This window comes from Dermacentor silvarum, chromosome 3 (genome assembly GCF_013339745.2).
Source record: "Dermacentor silvarum isolate Dsil-2018 chromosome 3, BIME_Dsil_1.4, whole genome shotgun sequence".
Classification (NCBI taxonomy): Eukaryota; Metazoa; Arthropoda; class Arachnida; order Ixodida; family Ixodidae; genus Dermacentor; species Dermacentor silvarum.
In genome coordinates, this window is record NC_051156.1 from 110839862 (window position 1) to 110864246 (window position 24385).

General features: G+C 47.3%; 1 long non-coding RNA gene across 1 annotated transcript; it reads right to left on the bottom strand.

The window, feature by feature from the left end:
• Positions 1-21379: 21379 nt before the first annotated feature.
• LOC119443967 (uncharacterized) lies at positions 21380-24128 on the bottom strand. Its single transcript, XR_005190386.2, has 3 exons — positions 24032-24128; positions 22158-22252; positions 21380-21663 (listed from the first exon to the last, which is right to left on the bottom strand). It is a non-coding gene; the product is annotated as an uncharacterized LOC119443967 (long non-coding RNA).
• Positions 24129-24385: the final 257 nt, after the last annotated feature.

Genomic DNA, 24385 nt, shown 5'->3' on the forward strand with positions numbered 1-24385 from the left:
CATTGCTTTTATGTTTCCTTCATGTGTCCTTCCTTTATGTATCCTGTACCGCCCATACCACGGTGAGGCAGACTTTCTCAGTTTTGGAATAATTTGCCTCTGTGCGTGAGAGCGTTCTGCTTGCGTAGGCAATCACTCTTTCCATGTCCTACTACCGCTCCACAAGAACACCTCCCAAGCCAACATTGCTGGCATCAGTGTTGAGCAATGTAGGAGTGGTCTCATCAAAGTGGGCAAGCACTGGAGGTGTCTGCAGACGTTGCCGCAAGACGTTAAATGCACCTTGCTCTTCGTCGCCCATACAAAAGCAGCGTCATCTCTCGTGAGAGGAGTTAACGGCGACCCAATGCGAGCAAAGTCTGCAATAAACCGACAGTTATAGACGCAGAGGCCGAGGAAGCGCCTGATAGCCTTTTTATCGGACGGTACAGGAAACTGTGCGACGGCGGCAATTTTTTCAGGATCCGGGCGGACATCGGCGTAGCTGACGACATGACCAAGAAACTGTAGTTCCGCAAAGCCAAAGTGGCACTTCTGCGGCTTCAGGGTGAGTCCCGCGGATCCTATGGATTGAGGAACCACTTCAAGCCGTTCGAAATCTCCAAACGTTGCGGCGAACACGACGACGCCGTCGAGCTACACTAAGCAGGTTTTCCACTTCAGACCCAAAATCACAGTATCCTTGAGGCATTAGAACGTAGTATGGGTAGAGCACAAGTCCAAAGGCAAACCTTAAATTCGTATAGGCCTTCTAGCGTCACAAAAGCAGTTTTTTCACGGCCTCTCTGGTCTACCTTCATTTGCCAATATCCGCTTTTTAAGTCCATTGAAGAGAAGTAACGTGGGTGTCGAAGCCTGTCGAGGGAATTGTCGATACGGGGAAGCGGGTACACGTCGTTCTTTATGACCTGATTTAGTTCTTGGTAGTCCACACAGAAACGCAAACTGCCGTCTTTTTTTTTTGACTAGAACTACAGGGGATGCCCACGGACTCGTTGATGGTTGGATTACGTCGTCTTCAAGCATTTTTATCACCTGTTGCACGGCTTCACGTTCTCTGGGAGCCACACGATAAGACTTTTGGTGAATTGGTCTTGCCGTATCCTCTGTAATTATTCGGTGCATTGTTAGAGGCGTCCGACCGACTCTTGACATCGAAGAAAAGCAATCGTTGAACTTGGCCAATAGCGTAAGAAGCCGTTCTCGGCTGTGCTGCAGCAAAACAGTGCTGACGTCAAGTGCAGGAGCTGGGTCTTTGTGTAGGTGCTTGTTCGGGTAGGTAACAGCAACCGCGAACATCCACAACACCGTCAAACTAAGCCAGAGCCGTGCCTTTTGGAAGGTGCCGTCGCTCTATGCTAAAATTTATCAGCAATAGGTTCGTGCGCCCGTCGGTGACATTTACAATTCTTCGTGCGACCGAGATACCGTGAGTAAACAACAAAATGGTTATTTGGGCTGGTATTTTGTAGCGATGCCTTATGACTTATTCTATGCTAGTCTTATCATCCACCGCTCACGGCCGGCTGATCCCGTTGATAACGCCAGGGGACCATCGCTCTGACAACTGACAAAGCGCGATAAGCGCGAAAAGTTATTAGCACCGGAAAGGCATCGCCACAAAATACCGGCCCTTGGGTGCTATGCAGGATGCGCCGAGTTTCTCGTTCGCACGAGTTTGACCCGTGTTTGCTCGATGGCAGTCAGTGAACGGAGATAGCAAGGAACGTGCAAGAACAGCAAGCAAAAATAAATGTCGAGATAAAGCCACCTATGACAACATGAGCGCACTCTGTGCGGCACAGTGATTCCGTGCTTCAAGCACAGACGAGTGCGCAGCAAAACGCGCCAGCGCCGCGCATTGTTATCAACGTATTATCACCATTTAGCAATACCATGACTGTACCGCTGTCTATCTGCACACTTGCCGTGAGCCACTTGCCACGCCTTTCTAGGGCGCGTAAAGGGCGTGCCTCCTCTTTCGAGCATTATCTTTCTATCCCCTGTCGAATGCGAACAGGGCACATGCGGTGCATTGTTGCGCCTACACTTTCCCTCAATCGAATACGTTCAAATACAACAAATAAAATAAGAAACACTTTATTTCTTGAAGTATCTGTTTTTCGTTTGGAATGCCATAAATGTTTGATAACAAACAGAGATCGAGCGAATTATTAAGTTTTACACTTTTTTGCCGCAAGTGGCGACAGTGAGGCGAAACATTACAAGCGGATACATTTTAGAGGGTCGCACGCACGAGGGAGTTCATACGGTGAGCAGTCGCCAGGGGCACTGCAGCGCTATCCTTGATAGGGTGCCTTGATGCCCGCGCGCATCGAGGCACTCTAATCCTTGATAAAGTCAGTCATGACAATAGTCTTTCCATTTCCTGACTATTAGGGGAATGGCAACGCAGCGCTACGGCATGGTTGTTCACCACAGGTGCTTCACTTAGGCCGCTATTAAGGCCGCCGCTTTACCAACTGAAACAACGGGAGCAACGGTTGTCACTGAAAAATGGCTGTGCGGTATTGTAGGGTCCGTAGTGACGCAGCACAGTGAAAATGCGCCCGTTTATCTGCGAGCGGGAAACCTCCGCGATGCATTGCAAAGAAGAGCGCGCTCCCCAGTGACACAATTCATCGCTTGTCATCACTTGCCCAGTGAAGGTGCCTCCGTTCGCATGTATACGCAGAGTTTGAGTGTGTTGTTCTCTCCAATGTGCTTGCCGATTGCCTCTGCTGCTGGGCTAACAGCGATCGCAGATAGATATAGTAACGACAGAGCAGCAATCGCATTTTGGCGGGTGATGGCTCCTGTGTGCAGTTAGGAAATTAAACTTCGAACGCAGGAAGGGGTTGCAACTATTTAGTGTGCCGTGCTTGTGATGAAGAAATGCCATCGCACTGGGTTTTAAAAAGTGAGCGTTTCTCGGCGCTGACCGTGTTTGCGACACTGCAGATCCGATACACCACCGATGACAGAGCAGCCATCTCAAACAACAGCTGCGATACCTTTACGTTGGAAAACACTACGCACTGCTCAGCATCGTCATCCACCACGGTGCATCGACGCCTTGCAAGCAGCTACAGTGTCTTTCCGATAATGATTTGCTGTGCACTACGTCGCTACAATGCAGACCATGTTGTGGGGCCATCACAGCCTAAGAAGATAGATGCATGAGCCAGCGAAAGTCACCGCTTTGTTTTTGATAGTGGTTCTCAGTTACAGTGCATCACCGATGACAGTGTGCTGTGCGTATTTTCTGTCGGCGGTCAAGATAGCTGATGCCTCTCAGTTCCGCACCACGTCGCTGTTGCCGGAAAATAAGTTGGGCGTGGCCCAACCGTGGCGGGCGCGCGCACAAGAGTTACATGCCTCGCGCGGGGCGTGACGTGTGGTTTTGATTGACACGCGAACTCGGGCCAAACTCGTACATCGCGAAACCCCCCTCGAGTTGAACTCGGGAACATGGTGGCGGCAGCAGCAGCCTGTGTAATCGCATCCAGCGGCAGCAAGCGTCAATATAACCATCTGGACCCGTTCACCTACATGTCCGACGTAGAGTTTCAGCGTCATTTTTACCTTTCCATAACGTGAGTGTGCTGGCTGTGTGACGAGTTAGGCGAAGGCCGTCGTCTGCGGAGATAGGGTGGCGGGCAAATTATGCTTTCCCAGCGTAGACTGGTGTGACTAGGCTGCGGAGGAATAGTTCGTGCGATCGCTTCGGCTCTCTCCTGTTTCAAGCAAGCTCGTCCACCGCGCCCCAGCCCCAGGCCAGGTCCGGCGTCGTCATCGGCGTACTGGAGCACCTGCGAGCACCTGGGGTTCAACCCGGACCAACCAACCTGAGCAGGCGAAGTAGTCACATTATATTGGAAGACTCAGAATGGACGCCGGGCTGCCTTCCGGTGCAACAGGTGCCGAAATCAGTTGTGGCAGGTACACGGTACCGCTGCACGGCACGGGCAGAGAGGCGAAGGAAGTTACTGCGCCAACACGGACCGCCTCGGCCGTCCGAACGACCACCTCTCCAGGCGGCAAATGATTTGGCTCACGTACTGTGTGAGCAAAAGCGTAGACTAATGGATGTTGAAAGATACCGTAGACTTGTTTCCTCTATCGGAGCACGCCATCGCCGACTGGAGGAACTACCCCCGTAAGGTCGCGAGGGACGAGCTGCTGGCGCGAGCTCCACTCGGTGGTCCCGGGAAGACAGCGCAAATTGACGAGTGCCTTCTTCGCGGCGAGCAAAAGTGCAATCGAGGCCGCCTAATGACGGGCGACAACGTTCCGCCGAGCCGCCAAAACTACGGTGGTGTTTTGGCGGCTGGTGGTGGCTCATGGGTCTTCGGCATGCTCTGCGCGACCTGAGGGCTGCTGCTACTTTTCAAGGTCCACCAACGAAAGGCGGCGACGTTAGCCGCCATTATTGCATCCAATGTTCAACCGGGGACCATTATTCATAGTGTCGAATTGGCCGCATACAGCTGTATCCCAAATTCAGTGGATGCTAACGGGGCTATGCCTCAATCTGCATTGGGAGACAGTTAACCACAGCGTGCACTTAGTGGAAACCAACACGGGCGTTCACACGCAAAAAATAGAAAGTTATCGTCAAAAAGTGAAGCGCCACCTCGTCAGCAGTGGGTACAGAGTAACTGCACTGATGCTGGAGTCCCACCTGGGATGAATGTGGTGGCACTCAACGGCCACGTGCGCTGCAAAGACCCTTCCTTACGTTTGTTAGAAACCAGAGATTGCTCGAGCTGCCCAGTATAAAGACTCTTTCCTGCGGTTGTTAGAACAACCGCAGGAAACCGCAGGAAAAGCGAAGCTTCAACAGCTTCGCTGTAAAAAAATATTGCTCCCGATTTCTTCCTAATTTTTGGTGATAGTATCACTCAAGCTGTAATTTCTTGTACAATGTTGTTTACTCTTCGATGGTCGCGTCCAGCAATAGAAAAAACTCTCATTGGCCTTATGCTGTATGTGCGAGTGAAAGCGCGCGAGGGCGAGGGACGCGCACTTTCACAGGGAGCGAACGCAAGGCGGAGAGCAAACGCGACTTCCCAGTGAAAGGAGAGTGGTCGGCGAGGAGGGCATCGATGCGCCCTAGACTGTGCGTGAGCGTGCCCGCTTTGTGGGAATAGCCGGTAATGAAGAAGCGGACACCCTCGTCAAAACCGCCCACCATCCTGTTGTGCCGCTCACACGAGCAGTCGCTTCCTCTGATTTTTCGAGGCAGCGCCTGAAAAAACTACTAGCAACCGTTCACCCGCATGCCAGAGTGGTAAATGGCAAGGGTCCCATGCTACATTCAGAGGGTGGGCTTACCAGGAGGGAACGTGCAACGTTGCTTCGACTGCGCACGGGCTGTGTCTAGGTGGCGGCGTGGCTCCAAGCAAGGAGACGCTCCAGCTCACCGGCCTGGGAACGTTGCGGCGACCCCGAGACCCTCCAGCACCTTCTCTGTGCTTGCCCAGCGCTAGCACAGGATAGCTCAAAAGTCATCACTGCCTACAGACAACCGGGTCTACAAGCAGTGACCTCCTGTTCCCGTCGCCTCCCCACCACCCAGCTCTCCATAGCCTCTTAGAGTTTGTGGAGTTGAACGGTATCACCGCCTATAACTAAGCGCTCGCCCTCAGCAGGCCATCGCCTTCATCACCGGCATCTTTCATGAGCGGATGAGACTACTGCTGCTTCTCCTTGTCTTCCCTTCCTCACATCTTTATCTCCCACTTCCCCTTCCCCAGACAATGTCCCGTGCTCCCTATTGGGCAGCAGAAATAGGCGTCATTTTTCATTAATAAACCACTACTACTGCCCGCTCTCCCACCGCGGCGCACGCGCGCAGCCCTGCCAGCCTCTGCCGCCTGTGGCGCCGACTCTCTCTGGGCTCTCGCCCGCCTCTCCCCTAACAGTGTCGACAACGGCTTAGCCGTTCCGTCACGTAGCCAGTGTTTTGATAGCGGTTGTGTGCGGCCACACAAACAACGCGCACAACTGCTGTCGACGGCGGCGGCGTATTGACCGCGTTCGCACCGAATGCGGGCGGCGTTGGTGTTGTGTTTATGAAGAACGTGCCAACCTTTGCCGTACACCCTATGTCAGTGTACCGTAGCGACCATGGTCCCTGTGGTCACTAAATAAATGAAAACCACCGGATTATATATATTTGTCATCTTCAATAGTTCCAATAACCAATTACACCATCACATCTTAATAGTCATACTTGGAAATACGTAATTCCCACCATAGTACAGCTTCTGTGGTCTTCCATTTCCACCCCAGTGGAATGGCTGGCAGTTTTATCTTTCTACTTATAACACTCTTTCTACTTATAACGCTGTCTGTTTGCCCATTTCTCGGTTTTTATGTCTAGATGTTTGCAGAACTTACTCATATCTGTGCTTGGTGAACTTATTATTATTATTATTATTATTATTTGTACTTGGCACCCACTGAACACGAGTATTTGAGGTGTTGCATATCAATATAGAAAACCAATTCATGCCATAATCTTTACCATGTATCGTCAGAATGATTTGGTGAATGCTCTCTGCCGAAATATGCCACACAATGTACGCGTTATCTAAATCGTTTTCATGGCGGAGTATACGTTTTTTCTGATGACTGAAAAGTGCTTCCACGAAAGAGACGCTGCTTTCATACGAAACTTCTCATGCGCTTATTCCTGCACTATTGGACGCGTGCTGAAAGCGTAGTTTTGGCATCATTTTCTTCTGGACTGCTAAAGGAGAAGAAATACGTGCGATAGCCTAACGAGATGCGCAAGTGCGAAAAGGAAATAACACAATGATTTATATCATGTCAATAATGTGTCATTTCGAAGGTTGCACAGAGGAAGCAGTAATGTACGTAGATTCGGACGCACTTCAAAATATATAATAGTTAGCACTCTACCGCACTGATCCACTTTATGGCGGGTGGAGTGTTACACAGCATTTTCTTCCTGCTACAGCAGCCCATAGAATGCGTCCGGGTACTAAAGACATCTCACGCTCCGCGCTATGACAAATGCAGTTGTCACGGTAACGCGGATGCGCGCTCTGACTCACCAGTCGACGTGCGTCAACCGCTGTTGCAGCTAACTACACGCTTCTATGAGCGCACGGTCGTACCTATCTACTTCCGTCAATTACGAAGCGCAGCGAACGAGCTATGTAGCAGCGGTGCTCGACGAGATGTGAGCAATGGGGAGCAAAGAAAAGGCAGATTCCGCTGAACAAAGCTGTCGAGTCGTTGTTATTGTCTATTTTATTCTCTTTATTACTATCTATTAGAATTATATTAAAAATTCTTATTATAGTAATTATTCGCTAAAGTATAGCCGTGAATGGCCCCATGGCGATGCTTGTGATTGAATTATTCATTGGTTTGGGCACATTCTTTGACGTTACGAAAGTTTGGAAACTTTCGCAACGTCAAAGAATAACGTCAACCGTAACGTCAACCCTTAGCGTGAGCTAAGGGTTGCAACACTTAGCTGACGCTGATAAAACACAATGTTTTCCTTGGCCTTTCGGGGTGACAGAGAGAGAAATAGACTTCATTATTTGAGCAGGCTTCTTCGACAAGAGCCCAAAGATACGTGGCCTCCTCAGTAAAGGTAGCCATGGCTCGCTGCCATCGCCCGAGCCCTGTTCACCAACCGTAGCTGGTTTCCAGGCTCTTGGGTCACCAGCAGAGCCTCCCACTGCTTTTTCGATTCTTCCTCTTGTTCAGCTTCTTTCGGCTTGTTATCGCCTGGTGGTGGTGATGACGGTCGTACGTCTGGGTTAATCCTTCACCCCAGCACCATGTGGCACAGCATGTTGGGCGAGTCCGGCAGGCAGAAACTGCAGTCCCACCCTTAGGTCCTTGGATATATGGCGTGCATTAGTTTTCCGCGCGGATAGGTTCCGGCCCGGAGTCTTCTCCAGTTCATCGCTTGTTCTCTACTCAACCTCTTGTGTGTTGGCGGGCAGCAAATCCTCTGCTTCCGGTAGTGTGCCAAGATCTCAGAGCACTTCGTGCGTATCCGTTCATCCTCTTCGTTACAGCCGTTGGTCGATGTTCTATGCGTGCCGGAGATGGCTCGACGGGTGCCTGGTTGAAGAGTAAATATCTCTACTTAGGTTGTTGATAATTGCAGTCCCATAGTGATTGGCTTTATTTTGCCAGACGAAAATCTGTTACATCAACCACTGCCATTTATACTGACAGGAGCTTTTCTCCGCGCTATAGGCTTAAGAAAACGTTTGAGCTCGGGCCCAACTCTGACGCTGCCAATTCAAGTTTGCGTAAAACGCATAAACGCTTTTCTGAGATAACTCTTGGATTGATTTTACTAAAATCTGTTTTATTCGAGAAAAAGACAATTTAGCTTACAGTGTCTGTAGCAATAAACTGGTTTTATAAAGATTGCCGGAAATTGGTAAGTTTAAAACAATAAAAGCACGAACTTTAAGAATACATAACTCTGCACTACAAACAGATATGGCACTTGTGTAAACTTCATCCATTAGAGCTGCTAAAGCAGACAAATAATAATATATTTCACAGGGGTGTATATTATATCAATTTTGCCTGCTTGATATGTGTTCAAGAGGTATGGCAGCGTAAATGGTAGATGTTGGTTGTAATGAAATATATTAAAAAATTCCACATGCCATAAAAAATGCCAATGGGCAATAAATAAGACTTTTTTGTGGCTAGATCGCTTACCCTTCCTGTGGCCCACTACCAAAATTTAAGGTGTGTTTAATTATTCAATGTACCTTTTCTCTGCAACCACCAAGAGGAAACAGCAAGGAGTAAGCCGCAGACAGCCAGGAGATAACGCAAGCTGTTCGCGCGGCCGGACCAGCGGTGACCTCGGAGACGGGACGGAACCGCGGGGGGGGGGGGGGGGGCGGCGACATCGACGACACAGACGGTCTTTTTGCGGCCAGTTTCGGTTTCAAGGAGCCTGCCAAGGGGAATTAATTTTTCGCGTAGCACCCACATGAACTCCGCTATTCCAAATTTGATTGTTGGGATAAGTGGGGTTGAGGACGGGCTCCAAAGTACTCATTTGCTGTAGCCACCTTTTGTTGATAATTAGAAAGTTAAGTGCCCTAACTTCGCTAATTACGCACGCAAGTGCGGAAATTGCTCTCTATCTAGCGGCCGCCGATCCGTACACTCGAATGGTAAACATAAAGTGACCAAGATATATTTTTCTAATTTTAAAAATTTAGTGCAGCTAAGAAAACACCCTATATATATATATATATATATATATATATTCTTAATGGTGTGTGTGCGATTTTTGTTACCTGAAATGTTGACAGGAACACAACTGCGGCATTAATATGAGAGGCCAGCACTGATGTTCATGCCATCTCCTGACGGAGGGTCACCACGCCTACGCTGCTTGGATAACATTTATTTATTTATTTATTTATTTATTTATTTATTTATTTATTTATTTATTTATTTATTATGTATTAGTTCATTTATTTGTCTAACATTGCGATAACAATTATATGGATACTCCAAGCGCATTTCTGCCATCGTCGTCGCCGTCGCCGCGAGGTTCCCTATAAAGTCCAACGGCGATAAAATTGTCACCGCGCGCCATAGACTTTGTGTGCGAGTGAGAGCGTACTAGGGGAGCCGGCAATCGTGGCTCAATGTCGAGAAGCGCGCGGTCGTCTTTGGCGCGTGCGAAGCACGGGGGCGAGGCGACGGAGAAGGAGAGGGGGGGGGGAGAGGATTGCGTTCTGCTCTATCGGCGGCGGCGCCGTATCTTGAAAGCGATCTGCGATGCGGGCGAAGTGCGCGCCCGCGCGGGCCTCATCTTCAAAGTGATCTGCGATGGGGACAAAGTGCATGCGCCGAGTGCCGGTACCTTCGTATGCGCTCTGCTTTCGACGTTTACTTCGCGTTGAAGCGAGCAGGGAGATAGCGCGAAGGTCAGTTTGCCCGCTGCTGCTGGTGCGCTTTCTCACTCCGGCGTTTTCACAGCGAGTTTTCGCGGTTATCGAGCAAGATGAGTTCATGTTTACCTATGCGCGCGTGACACCGTGCTTCTATATTTAGTTAGTAAGCGAATGTTTACAACTTTATACGGCCAAATAAACTACTATCTTTGTTTCGTGTAGCTCTCCACTAAATGGCTGTCGCAATCGATTCTTCGCCTTTTATATTTATTTATTTATACAATACTGCAGGCCTTGGCGAGGCCCAAGTAGGAGCGGTATAAAATAATAATAAATTATATTAGCATTAGCAGATGCAAATTAACAGTGCACAGAATACCACCCAGTCCATCAGCTGCGAGACCAAAGCCCGTAAAACAAACACTTGCTCATGTAATGAAGAAATTCCCGAAACATATAAAATGAGGACCATATGTAGAAATAAATCATCGATACAGTTTAGGCGAAGTAAAGGAACAATAACGCAAAAATCATCTTGGCTAATCAATTCACGAGAGCATGCAATGATGTCAATAATTCAGATGGTCAATGGAATCAAGACAGGTTAGTAGCGATGGAGGTAAATTGTTTCAATCCGCAATGGTGCATGGGAAAAAAGAGTATTTAAAAGGTTACTTCCGGTGTTATAGGGAGTTAAAGAGTCAGCGTGACGATGCCATGTTCGGCGTGCCACCATTGGCTTTACATAAAGCTCGGAAGTGAGGGAAAGGAGGTTATTTTTAAGAAGAAAAAGAAATTTTAACCACTGGAAAACGCTTGGTGAGCATACTTAAACGGAAGCTATGCCACTTAAGGTGCATAACTCGATAAAATTTTTACAGAGGATGATCATGATGTATGATGTTTAATTGCGCAAGGGCCAGGTATAGCCAAACAGCGCCAGGCCAGTGGTTATGAGCTGACAATGGAGCAATGAATTGTGAAAGGTGTGTCGTGGCAGTAAAAGGGCCTAAATCAAATCGCTGTAAAATGCGTAAAATATATATGTATTAAAATTATGGCAATGGCTAATGAGGTCCACTATGATCACGAAAGAACAAATTCCAAGGAAATGACGATAAACGAAAATACATCACAGATTTTTTTTTCCAAAAAGCACTACTGCCTTGATAGACCCTTTGAAGACGTAAGGGCCTGGAGGCGCGTGCTGTTGAAAACTACTATCGCGGCGACATCCTCTGAGGAGAGGATGTGCTACGAAACTATTGGGCAAATGACATGCAGTACAACATCGCTCAGAAAATCCAGAACAGCTTTTGTGTTAAAGAGAGGTTCGTCGCCAAGAAACATATATCGGGGTGGAGAGGGAGACGGTACTGGTATGCCAGAGGAAAGTGTCTTTTATTGCGATAGCAATTATATGGACACTCAAAAGCAGATTTCTGCCGTCGGCGTCGCCGTCGCCGTCGCCGTGATGTTCCGTATGACGTCTATGGAGATGAAATCGTCGCCGCGCGCCGAACGCTGTATGTGCGAGTGAAAGGGTGCGAGGGGCGCGCGCTTTCACGGGGAGTGAACGCACGGCGGAGAACAAACGCGCGGTCTGCGCCGCGCTCGCTTAAGGGCTGCAGAAGTAGGCGTCTCTTTCCTCCTTTACAATCACCATATATGTAGAGCAAACGCGCCTTCTTCCGACACGCGAGAGGCCGTGGGGGAGGGGGGGAAGGGGGAGGGAAGGGAGGCGACGTTTAGCTGCGGCACCAAGGGCCTATTTATATCAGAGGCTCCGGCAACAGTCACCAACGCCGCACGCATTTTGAGCGAACGCGGGCAAAACGCCGACGGCGTCGACAACAGTTCTGCGTGTTGCCGGTGCTGCTGCATGTCCACGTTTATACAGCTGATAAAGCTAATATCATTACTCCGTATAGCTCTCTACAAATTTGCTATCGCAATTGATGCTTCGCCTTTCAGGTGAAACTGCGACAACTTTTTTCTCTCTCTTTCGGCTTCCCTGCACTCCACGAGCACGTGGAGCATGGTAAGCCTCTCTCCACATCTACCACAGGTTGGCGGGTCATTTCCAGTTAAGAGAAAGTTGTGGGTGCCGAATGTATGGCCTATTGTCAGACGAGAGAATAGTACAGTAGTTCTTCGTATTTTCGTAACAGGATGCCAAGGGCCAGTCTGTGGCGTAACTAAGTGGAGCTTATTGTTAGTTTCGGCATCCCACAAGCACTGCCAGTGGCTTCGAAGTTTCTTTCTCGAGTAGGGATTAAGATATCCGGCAGGGATAAAAGTAGTAGGGTTAAGGGCTCGCGATGTAGTTGATGTGGCCATTTGATCAGCCAGCACATTGCCCTCGATGCCTCGATGGCCAGGCACCCTGCATAAATTAATATGCTGGTTAGACATGTATGCTTTGCACAGAGCAGAATATAGTCCAATAAGTACCGGGTTTTGTGTCTATGTAGAGTCATGACGGCTTTTGCGACGCTTAGGGAGTCTGTAAATATTATTGATCTTTTGAGTTTTGATTTGTCTATACTCTTCACAGCCGATAAAAGTGCATAGGCCTCAGCCGTAAAAATGCTTGTTTCCGGATGCAGTACATCGGACTCGGAGAACGACGGTCTGGCTACTGCGTAAGATACCGCTGCATGTGACTTGGAAGCGTCAGTGTAGAACTGAGTGCAGGACGAGTACTTGAATTGAATTTCTAGAAAATGCATTCGGATATGTGCCTCTGGAGCATCTCTTGTGACCTCTACAAACGAAGTGTCACACTCTATGAGTTGCCACTGCCACGGTGGCACTGGCTTTGCTGGGGCCATCAGAGCATTTTCAGGTAGTGGTATATCCATTTGTTCACTAATTTTCCTTACACGTACTGAGAAGGGTTCTCTTGCTGTCGGCCGGTTATTAAAGAGTGTGGCACTGGTCATGTCATTTACGGTTGAGAAGGACGGGTGTTACGAGTTCGAATTAACTTTCAGGAAATAGGTGACGCTTAGGTACGAATGTTGCATGTCAAGCGACCACATGTTCGCCTCTACATACAGGCTTGCCACAGGACTTGTCCTGAGGGCACCAGTGGCTATATATAGGCGGATGCCTAGGCGGTGTAAAGGATCCAGCATCCTTGGGGCGCTAGGCGTAGCGGAATGGTGCACTATGACGCCGTAATCTAGTCTTATGAGTATGAGGCTCTTATAAAGGTTCAAAAGACACTTTGTGTCGCTACTCCAAGCGGTGCGTGACAATACTTTTAGAATATTCACTGTTTTCATGCACTTGTTTCTTACATACTGTATGTGTGCCACAAATGTTAGCTTCGTATCTAAAATCACACCTAAAAATTTATGTTCTGTTTTTACGGCCACACGTTTTCCCTGCAATTCAATGTCAGGATCGGGGTGCAGACCCCTCTTTCTGGAGAACAGGACGCAGGTGGTCTTTTGTGGGTTAAGGCTAAATCCATTCTCATCTGCCCACTTAGACACCTTGTTCAGACCAAGCTGAATCTTCCGCTCACAAACTGCAAGATTGCACGAGGCGAAACCTATCTGTACACCATCGACGTATGCAGAATAAAACATGTTTCTTGGGATGTACAGACGCAAAGAACTCATTTTTACGATAACGAGAGTGCAACTGAGCACCCCGCCCTGTGGCACTCCAGTTTCCTGCACAAATGGCCTTGATACAGCATTTCCCACACGAACACGGACTGTGCGATTAGATAAATAATTTATTTAACATGTTACCACGTATACCAACGTGTGACTGCCACGTGGTATCGTAGGCTATTTCCATATGAAGGAATACAGACAGAAAGAACTGTTTATGGACAAATGCTTCACGAATTTGCGTTTCAAAACGTATTAGATGGTCGGCGGTGGATCGACCTTCTCGAAACCCGCATTGGTAAGGGTCAAGCAGTTTGTTTGATTCGAGGAAATGTATCAGTCGGCGGTTTATCCTTTTTTCGAACAGTTTGCAGAGACAGCTTGTTAGTGCTATGGGCCGGTAACTTGAAGCAGATAATGGGTCCTTGCCCTGATTCAGTATAGGAAAGACAATGGCCTCTTTCCAGGCAGAGGGGATCTTGCCGGAGGTCCATATAGCATTGTATAGGGAGAGGAGAGTTTTCTTTGTTTCATGGGGAAGGTGTTTCAGCATTTCATAAGCTATGCGGTCAGAGCCTGGGGCAGACTCTTTGCAACAACTAAGCGATCCATAAAGCTCAGCAATGCAGAATGGCTGGTTGTATGCCTCGTGTCTAGCACATTTTCTTTCTAGTTTCTATTTTTATATTGCAGCCTTGTGTCTTTAAAATGTTTGTCAATAATGGAATGAGCTGGCCACATGTTCAAAATGTGCTCCCAGGCAGTTAGCTTGGTCTTCCAGAGTGTCGCCTTGTGCGTTTACCAACGGGAGTGGATAAGTTTGTAAACATTTTATCTTATTAACTTTCTTCCAGACTCTGCCCTCGTCTGTATACGAGTTGATGCCTGATAAAAACTTCTAACTCTCTCTCCTGGCATGTCGACGCGTTCTTCTGCCCAGCGATTTTATCTTCTTAAAATTGGCAAGGTTCTCCGCAGTTGCGGACTCGCGTAGCAACCCCCACGCTTGTTCTGTTTCCTACGAGCATTCCGACATTCGTCGTTCCACCATGGGACACGGTGTTTGCAGGTCGCACCACTTATTTTAGATATACATTCAGAAGCAGCATGAATTAGGAAAGATGTAAGATACTCCACAGCAGCATCAATTCCCCGCGAAGATATGTCAGACCACGAGATACTACTTGTAAGACTTTGGAATATCTCCCAATCTGCCGTATCCGACTTCCACCGGGGGGCCTGTGGTGGAGGTTCCTTGCGTAGTGGTGATCTCAGCAGTATCGGGAAGTGGTCACTCCCGTAATGATTTTTTATAACTTCCCATTTAAGTTCAGGAAATATAGACGGGGAAGCTACACTGAGATCAATGGAAGAATATGTTTTGGTTGAGAAATTGTAGTAGGTGGGTTCCTTTTTATTCAGGAGACATGCACCAGAGGAGAAAAAAAATTGTTCGATTAGGCGTCCTCGCGCATCGATACGCGTGTCGCCCCACAAGCTGCTGTGTGCATTGAAATCGCCAAGAACGAGGTAAGGTTCTGGTAATTCATCTATAAATGACTGAAATTCATGCTTGTGTAAAGGATAATGTGGGGGTATGTAGAGCGAGCAAATGGTTATGAGGTTACCCAGAAGTACAGCACGAACGGCTACCGCTTCAAGCGGTAGCCGTTCGTGCGGAACGGCTACCGCTTATTGAGTGGAAGTTGCTGACAGGCTACACTTCTGTCGAGTATGATGGCCACACCACCTGATGATGCAGCAGAATCCTCCCGATCTTTTCGGAAAACAATATTCTAACGTAGGAAATTGGTGTTTATGGAGTTTAGGTGTGTTTCTTGAACACACAGCACTTTAGGATTAAACTTCCAGAGAATTTCTTCGACGTCATCTAGGTTTCTTAATAGTCCTCTAATATTCCACTGTATGATGTCCATGTTGAAAAAAAATTGTTGTGCCTGTGTGTCTCAAAAGGGAGGAGATTGACTTTACTTTACAGGGCCTTTGTTAGGCCCTGTAATTGGTGTTTTGTCTTTTTTGTAGCGGTTGAGAGAACCTCGCTGCTCCTTCGACGCTACATGCGCCGTTTGGCTTGGACTGGTGTCCATAGCCTCTTGCGAGGCACTGGACACCCGCTCCAGAGAGCAATGTGTGGGATGCGTAGACTTCATCTCGAGCGACGAAGTGTTCGCCCCCACCGGGCCGGAGGTCAACAGGACCCCTGTGGCCTCTGCGGTGCCCTGGCTGCTGCCGGAGGTTGTAGTGGCCACTGGTGTGAAGACTTTGAGAGATGGCAGGGCAGCTTTGGCTGCTCCCACCGTAGGGGCGGGTGGCGTTGGCCTCGGCACGCTAGGCGTGGTCCGGGCTGCCGCCAGAGGCCGTTGTGGTGCCGCCCCCCGTAGCACCACTTCGACGAACGATGGTTTCAGTGAGAATAATGAGGAGATCCGTTGTCGAGCTTCACGAAATGTTATATTCTCCTTAACCTTTACTGTAATTATTTCTTTTTCTTTCTTCCAGACTGGACAAGCTCTGGAGTATGCAGGGTGACTGCCGTCGCAGTTCGCACAATGTAGCTCATCATTATTGCAGTCGTCAGCAGAGTAAGCGGTTGTGCCGCACTTTGCCCAAATAAGCTGCCCTCTGCAGATCTGGGATGCGTGGCCAAATCTCTGACATTTGAAGCAACGTCGCGGGTTTGGAATATAAGCTCGAACATGATGTTTTACATAGCCGGTTTCGAGAGTCTCAGGTAAAGTAGTTGAGTTGAAAGTTAGTATTAAATGCTTTGTTGGGATTTCGATGTCATTCCGGCTGATTTTGATGCGCTGCACGTGGATTACGCCTTGGTCCTTCCATCCATCCAAGAGTTCTCCATTCAATGTCATTAGGTCATCTGATACTACACCTTTCGCTGTGTTCAGAGTTCGAAGTGCGCTCACAGAAACAGGGATGTTACCAAAGGCTACGAGGTGTGCGTGTGAGTTTGTTGTATTGTTACTTGTCTTTTAGTTTGAGGAGCAAATCTCCGCTTGCCATCTTTGTTACCTTATAATCGGCTCCAATGGTCTCTTTTAGGCACTTGGCCACAAGAAATGGTGAAATTGCTCTAGCTTTCGTGGACGATTGCTCACAGTGAAGGACGTGGAATTTCGGGAAAGTTTCTTTGTTTTTGCGCCAGAATAGCAAGGTTCCGTCGGTGCGTACCCTTTTCGAGGCACGATTTGTTGAAAAGGGGTTTGAGGATCCCATGGAACGATGTGATTTATTCGGCAACGGCGTGTGCCACCCACCATGGAGCCCAACAAGGTGGACGTGGCAGAACATGTAAATAAGTCTGCACAGCGCCAGCAGTATGCCGTTACTATAACCCAATATGGTATACCCAAGGTAGGACAGCCACACCAGGTTAACCCTTGCCGCCAGGAAAAGTCGAAGTGAATGGAATAGATCTAGAAAAACAGACAACGTGATTAAGAATCCACGGAGGTATGTATAACAAGCAGACATCTGTGGTCTACTGCTTTGGGCAACAGAAAGGGAATCAGATAAGAAACAAATCCTCTAGGTGTAATCAGGAAAGATTAAAAGCGAGAGGGAAAGACAAAGATTGGAGAGAAAGCAAGGAAAAGGCAACTACCGATTTCGCTCGGGTAGGTCAGTCCGGAGGTGCCGTCTACGTGAAGCGGAGGCCAAAGAAGTGTGTTGCCTCCGCCGGGGGGCCATAAAGGTCCAACTCCCGGCATCGGCTCAACCCCCAGGATCCCCTTTTCCCCGGACACGGCTAAACCACGCACGGTAAAGCGTGGGAGGGTCCAACCCCCATGTGCTCGGGTCCGTGGTGTCGCAACACACCAAACGCCTGCTTAAGCAGACGCCCCCACAGGGTCGTCTGCGAGGGCGCCTGCTACGGGGGCGCCTGCCTTTGCGGTTTTTTTTTTTACAGAAGCTGCTTTTCTGGCAAAGATTTTTCTTCTAAGATTCAGCAGTGCAACTAAACCAATAATGCCTCTTTAGCTATATTCTAAGAGTAAGTGGTCATTTCGTTCAGTACTATTGACAGCGTACAATTAGCTGATAAAGTTTACCTGATAAAATGTCACGTATATATTAAATTACAGACCACGAACGCAGAGAATGGAAATAACAGCAGAAAAAAAATGCACCCTAGATATGTACTTCAGATAATTCTGCCACTTTTTGCTCCGTTTGTTCATGACTGAATACTGACAGCACCACCACAATAGAGCTGCCCGTTCCAAAACAAACAGGAAATACGATAGCTTTTTTGTAGCATTTTCTACTGGATAGGGTAAAGGCCGCTCTTGCGTTTGTGTACTAAAACCCTTATGAAGTACACCATTTTGAGTCGGCAATGTGCTAAGTTAGTAGAACATCAGCTTGTAGGAGCAGACAAGCGAGTACCGTTACATTTCAGATTAGGTCAACAGGGAATGATAGGTTATCACGTGGCAATAAGTCCTGTAAAGTAGACCACACTAAACAACTGCATGAAGTTTTCTGCTATTGCGCTGGTCCTCTTAACGTTCTAAAGACATGATTGACGTGTGCACCTATTGACCACTATTGCAAACTGCGTAGACAACGTAGTCTAGTTCCTTATCAGTTCGAGTGCTATAAACCAAAACATCATTGAAATATGTTTCCATCGATTGATCGGTGGAAATGTAATGAGTCATAAGCTGGCGCAAAATCTGCATGCTGGCACTATCTAGAAAAACAGACAACGTGATTAAGAATCCACGGAGGTATGTATAACAAGCAGACATCTGTGGTCTACTGCTTTGGGCAACAGAAAGGGAATCAGATAAGAAACAAATCCTCTAGGTGTAATCAGTGTGTTTACCGCACACCTCGTGAATGCTCGTGGGTGGCAGGCAGCACTTCCAACATGATAGATCCAGTATGACCGTGCCCATTTTGGCGGCGATATGAATTTAATCTACGCGCGCAATAGAAAGGTCCCCATCTAAACTATCCTTTATTGTAGAGTCAGCACATACGTGTTGAACTGCTCTAAGGAAATCGTTGAATTTCATGAGCTGATCTATTAGCACGTATGTGAGCTTTAGAGATGCCAATCAGCGGACTGTATTATCGCGAGGATGTGACGGTCAATAATTATACCAAGCATCAACGGTGAGCCACAAAAATAACCCGTTATCGGGCGTACCTGTGCCCACGAAAACACGTTACACGGGGGCGGAACTTAACGTCTCTACTATTGACGTCATCACCAAAAACATACTTCCGCGTTGAACACGCTAAGAGGCGAAACATTTTCGTTCGCCTGCACAATAACGCTGCACCGTAGACTTCTGAGGACCATCCCCGTTTGCCAAGTCGTTGTGACAACGTAACTCCCCTCGTTCACCGCGAGCTCGAAGCTTCCTATTCGCCATCCTTCTCCGGGATGCCTGCCATCACATCATCAGCCACGATTACGATTACGCAGGCCATTGTCCGACATGAATTTAAATACATGGATGTCAACTCCGGGAGTTAGTCGGTCCACGTGCCCAGCTTGCAACACTTTTCTCGCGGCCCTCCTCGTTCCCGACAGTCCGCTCCCGCCACATCCTGCATTCCATCTGAATGTCATAACTCAAAGGACCGGTCTGTACGTTTCCATTGCTGCTGCATTAGTCACATCGCTTGTCACAGCCCAACCAATCATTCTATCTCCAACATACACGAGTGCTGACTTCCGTAACTCTGCATCTCCTGCTCTATATGCAACTCTTGAACGCACTGCCGCTGACGCCACAGCTCCACACCTTCACTTCGTCCTATCACAGTCGCTTCTTTCCGCCGTCCATCGCCGTCTGCACCCGGCCTGAAACTAGAAACTGCAGCTTCTATGGGAGAAGCTGCGATGTCGACCATTCCCTCAAATCCTCTGCCCACGTTGCATACGAACCCAAACATCCTTGAAGTTCTCCTTCAAGGCTGTCACTGCGCTGATTGACACTGATGCCCACCTCTCTCTTATGAGCGCTGCCTTCCAACGACGAATCAAAATGCTTCTTACTCCTGCGCAAACACGCGTCGTCAGCATTGCGACTGGCGGTATTCTTCCTGTGGCCAGCACGTGTAGAACACGCGTCAGCGTTCCCGGCCGCCGCAATTCTGTCAATTTTACCGTGATTGTTTATTGCCCGACCAACCTAATTCTCGGCCTTGATTTTGTGCCCACACATTTGGATGTTAGTGACTGTTCTCGCAGAGTACTCCGCCTAGAAGTGTCCATGCTTTCGGAAACGTATGATGCAACTTCCAACCGCTTAAACCCCACCAGCTTCGTTCGACTGCCGCCCAGGTCATTATCTTACATGGAAGTGTCGTCTTCCCCACCCGTTCCTGATGGAGAATAAACCTCATCACGCTGCTCTTGTAAGTACACGGTGTTTCACTTAACTTGGGCAGAACTTATAAAATGTCCAATGCTACGTAGCTGGACAGAACCAAGGTGATGTTGTTTGCCGTCGCTTGGAGAAACTCATATTATTTCTTGCAATCTGATTAATTACTGTTATCCTAAATAATTAACCAACTTCTCAATTATTATAGTTAGATGAAAAGTGTCAAATGAAAAATTGTAGAGAAGCATGAAAACTCCCGATACTGCTTTTTGTTGCTCAATACGTGCTGCATGAAAGTTTTACGGAGTGTGAACGATGCCCGGAATGCACGAAAAGTGCCAAGAGCAGCCCGTCGCGCAGCAATATTGCGTGTATTCGCGGGCTTCTTTCACGCTTGAAATAACGCTTTTGTGTAGCACGTATTGAACAACAGAAAGCTGTAGCGCGAGATTTTCATGTAGCTCTACAATTCTCTCATTGAAACGTTTCAAATAAGTATAATATTTAAGAAGTTTATTAAAAATTATGAAGGTTAATAAATAATTAAATAATCAATTTTCATTCCGTCTAACTAGGCGGAATGAAAAGAAATTATCTGAGTATCTCCAAGCGACGGCAAACAACTTTACCTCGGTTCTGTGCATTTCGGTGGCATTTGCACATTTTCAAAGTTTGGACCAAGTTAACTGAAATGCCTTGCATAGTGTAACTAGTCTCTTTTGTCTGTGTCTGCCCACATGTAACATTAATTTATGACTGCCAGGATAGTAGAACGTTACAATCGATAAACCTACGTTTGAAAATATAAAGATTAGCGCCGATGCTAAACAGAACTTGATTACTAAAAGTATGCGAAGAATAAAACCTTTTTACTGTATTTTGCCTTCTTCCTCAAATCGCTTGATATCTCGTGGTGAAGTGACAATCCGAAGTGCGGAAATATGAACACGTGCTACGTCGAAGCTTAGATCCAGTTTTCATTGGAAGCAACCACGCGCCACATCGGCGAGCATCTGTCAGCTAAGACGTCAATTTAAATTTTTGAAAGGATTACCGGTAATGACGCAAATTAAATGTTCATATAAAAACCAGCGTGAAGAGTAACATGAAGCGGCGTGGTGCTTATTTGTTCGAATTCGTACTTCTAAAGCACGCTCTATTTGGTGCTGTTATATTACAGTGATCGTCAAGAAATATAGAATCGATTCATGGCAAGCCTGCTTGCATCCTGCTAATCCAGTAAACTATGTAAAACGCAGCTTTCCAGATTGCTCTGCAGCAAAACACTTTTTTCCTAAATTTTTAAAAGAAGCCTTTCAGAATTCTCCTTGAGGAATGCATAATATAGCGTTACATGTATAAAACCACCATTTCGAGCTTTTGCCAGGTCTTGTTCAAGAAGGCACTTCACATCGCCTAACACAGAAATTACCGGAAGAATTCCCAGGCTCTTTATTATCTCATTTTGACTGGATAGAATAGAATCCTTTCAAGAACATAACATTTCCTTTTTGGCTAACTGACTGGGAAGCACATCGCTTCATAGCTCGCCCAAGCATCCTGTCGCGGACATCATGTAGTAGACATCGTGGGAGCGCTGTTTGAGACCGTTCCATTTGCATTGTCCTGAGTTGTTGAATTTGTGGTTTCTTCGGCGCTCACAGTCGTCACTTGGGGCTGCGCCGTAGAGGACGTTTCATTTCCACTCCTGGTGTGATTCTGTGGGTAGCAGAGTATGATAAATATTAAACAAGAAATGTTGTTGCCACGGTGTATGCGGTAAGTACACTTTGGCCAACCTGAACACATATGTTAGCGCCAAGCTTAGGCATGCAATATTCTACAAAGCTGGAGTTGTACCAACCAATTCTTAAAAGTATTGTTTCTGTGTAACTGCAGAATAATCCTTTTGAAATTCGAGTCACATGTGTCACCTCAAATAAGGATCCATCAGGCGAGATTATCAAGTTCAAGAATGCCTACGCACTTAAAGGTCATATCCATTGCAGGTTCATCATAGCCAGCGAATACACACTATCAGCAGACAAGGCAGTTACAATTGGTATATAAAGTTCAAGTAAAGCTGCCGCAATAATATATATTCACGTTTGCTAGTTTGCTTGGGGAAAGTTTGACAGAGCTAGGGAAGCGTTCAACGTATTCTAAAAATAATGAAGTGACAAAAACTGCCGTGCGATGTTGCGGCTGCTTACAAAACGGTGGTGGTGTCCGTGGTGCCTGCCATGGTGCCTTCCGAACTCAGATTCACCGCGTTCCTTGCGCTCACGATCGTGAGGCGAGGCTGTCACTGCATAAAATATCACGAGTCATATAGTTTCCTGTCTTAGCCTGAATTAAGCTTCGATTGCAAGATGAATTTTTTGTTGCGGTTGCTCCGCACTGTTATTAGTTTGCTGCTCCAGCAGAAGGTTGACTTAGAGAAATAGAGCAATAAACTATCTTCTAATTTAGATGCGAATTTCTTCTGGTTTCTTTCTGTTTTTCTTTGTTTTTTTTTGTCGAGGGACGTTGTAAGAATGTCATCAGTTACATATCCGCAGTCTTAGCTGCACTGTAAGGCATTTCATAGTACTGATTTGCATCTCTCAATTCATTTCATTTGCATTCATAAATAAAAACCGCGAGATAAAGAACACTTTGTAGCCGCCTACAACGCAAACGATTTAATAGCCTACTCTTCATATTAGAACGAGTCTATTGTCCCAATTCAGAGCAAGCAGAAATAGGGGCGTGACCTGTAACGTGCCGCTCAATAAACACAAATTAGTTTTATCGTACCTTGATATATAAAAAAAGCTCTTAATCAGGAGTCACACCAAAAGCATAGGCACGTAAATGTATTGAAAATTTAAGAAATTCAGCACTAGACGCGGCAGCGCATCAAAATGTAGTGTTGTCTGTTTTTTTCTCGGTCCGCGACGATAGATCGCCGAGCGTTTAACCCATTGCGCCACAAACGCAATTGCAGAGAGCTACACAGACGCGCCTTATATATCTAACACTCCTCCGTGTACCTGCGCTCTTGCTCGGGGCGGTGCCGCCGCCTACGAGCAGAAAAGAGAAGTACTGCATTATGACACTAACGCGCACCGACAGTGAACGCTTCGGTGGTCTCATCACTACGACTATAGTGCCTAGAATATACTTACTAGTGTGCCGACCGCCGGGCGTTTCTAATGGGAGACGCTGGCACCGCCGGTGATGCCTTCCGCCGGAGGCCACCAGACGGCGACACTGTTTGGGACCGTGCTAACCGAGCGGCGCATCGCGCGTCGCTTGCGCTTCGGATGCACTTTGGATGCGCGTTCGTAAGCGCAGTCGGTTGCGGCGCGTTGTAGCTTTCGAGCAAGTAGCATGTGGTGCCGCCGCATGTCATTGAAGACACGTTTCACTTTCGTGTTCTATACCGATTCCTATATAAGAGGGATCAACCACATTTTTTTTCATTCTAGTAAACACCAATGCAACCTTGAAGAAAGAATAAGAAAACGTAAATAACGTAAATGCCTTCTTATGCTAGTCTATATCACACCCACAGTGTAGGCATTTATTGTCATTTTTGAGCTGTTAACTTATTATTAGTACCTTGCAGACTGTACACATGAGTCGTAGTAGAGAGCTGTGCTCGTTGGTATAAGTACATTGTTAAGGAGCGCAAACAAATGGACACAGGCCACGTAGACACCAAAAGTATGCATGTGACGGGTTGCACACTAACTAGAATGGAGGCTATAATTTAACAGTCCCAGCTCCCTCTGTATTTCCAAAATACCACCTGAGAACTGCGTGGCTTTCTCCTGGATTTATTTTTTATGCGAGAACATTACTTGACTCAACGTGTGACGCCGCACTCATCAGAAATCCCTGGTACGAAAAAGGCACACAAATTACACCAAGTATATCTAACGGAAAAAGAGTGGCTACGGTGAGGACTCGATCCTCTGCCCCACCGCAACTGCTACCGCTCAGTAGATGAGCGCGGTAACCCCTGCTACACCACACAGTTTTCGACTTATGAGTAGGGAATCAAGTTCGCACACAAATGGAAAGAGCGAAATCAGTTTACCTGCATATGCTGCCACCATCAAGAATACCAATATAGCCAAAGTTTTCATGGCGCTCTACAAGTTTTCTCGTGTTGCTAATGAGTACATTTACGAAATAGAGATGCTCCTTTTATACGAATATTCTCCTCCTCTTATTCGTGTAGTATTAAGCACGTGCTGAGGGCGGAGTCCTGTCATCACTTGCTTCTCTGTTGCTAAAGGAGATGAAATATGTGCGATGACCGAACCGGATGTCCTTGTACCAACAGGAACTAACATAATGCTTTATGCCACGCCATGTCAGTGATTTTCCATTCTAATGGAGGTCTAGCGGAAGCAGTAATATACGCCGATTCGGGCACACTTCCAAATAT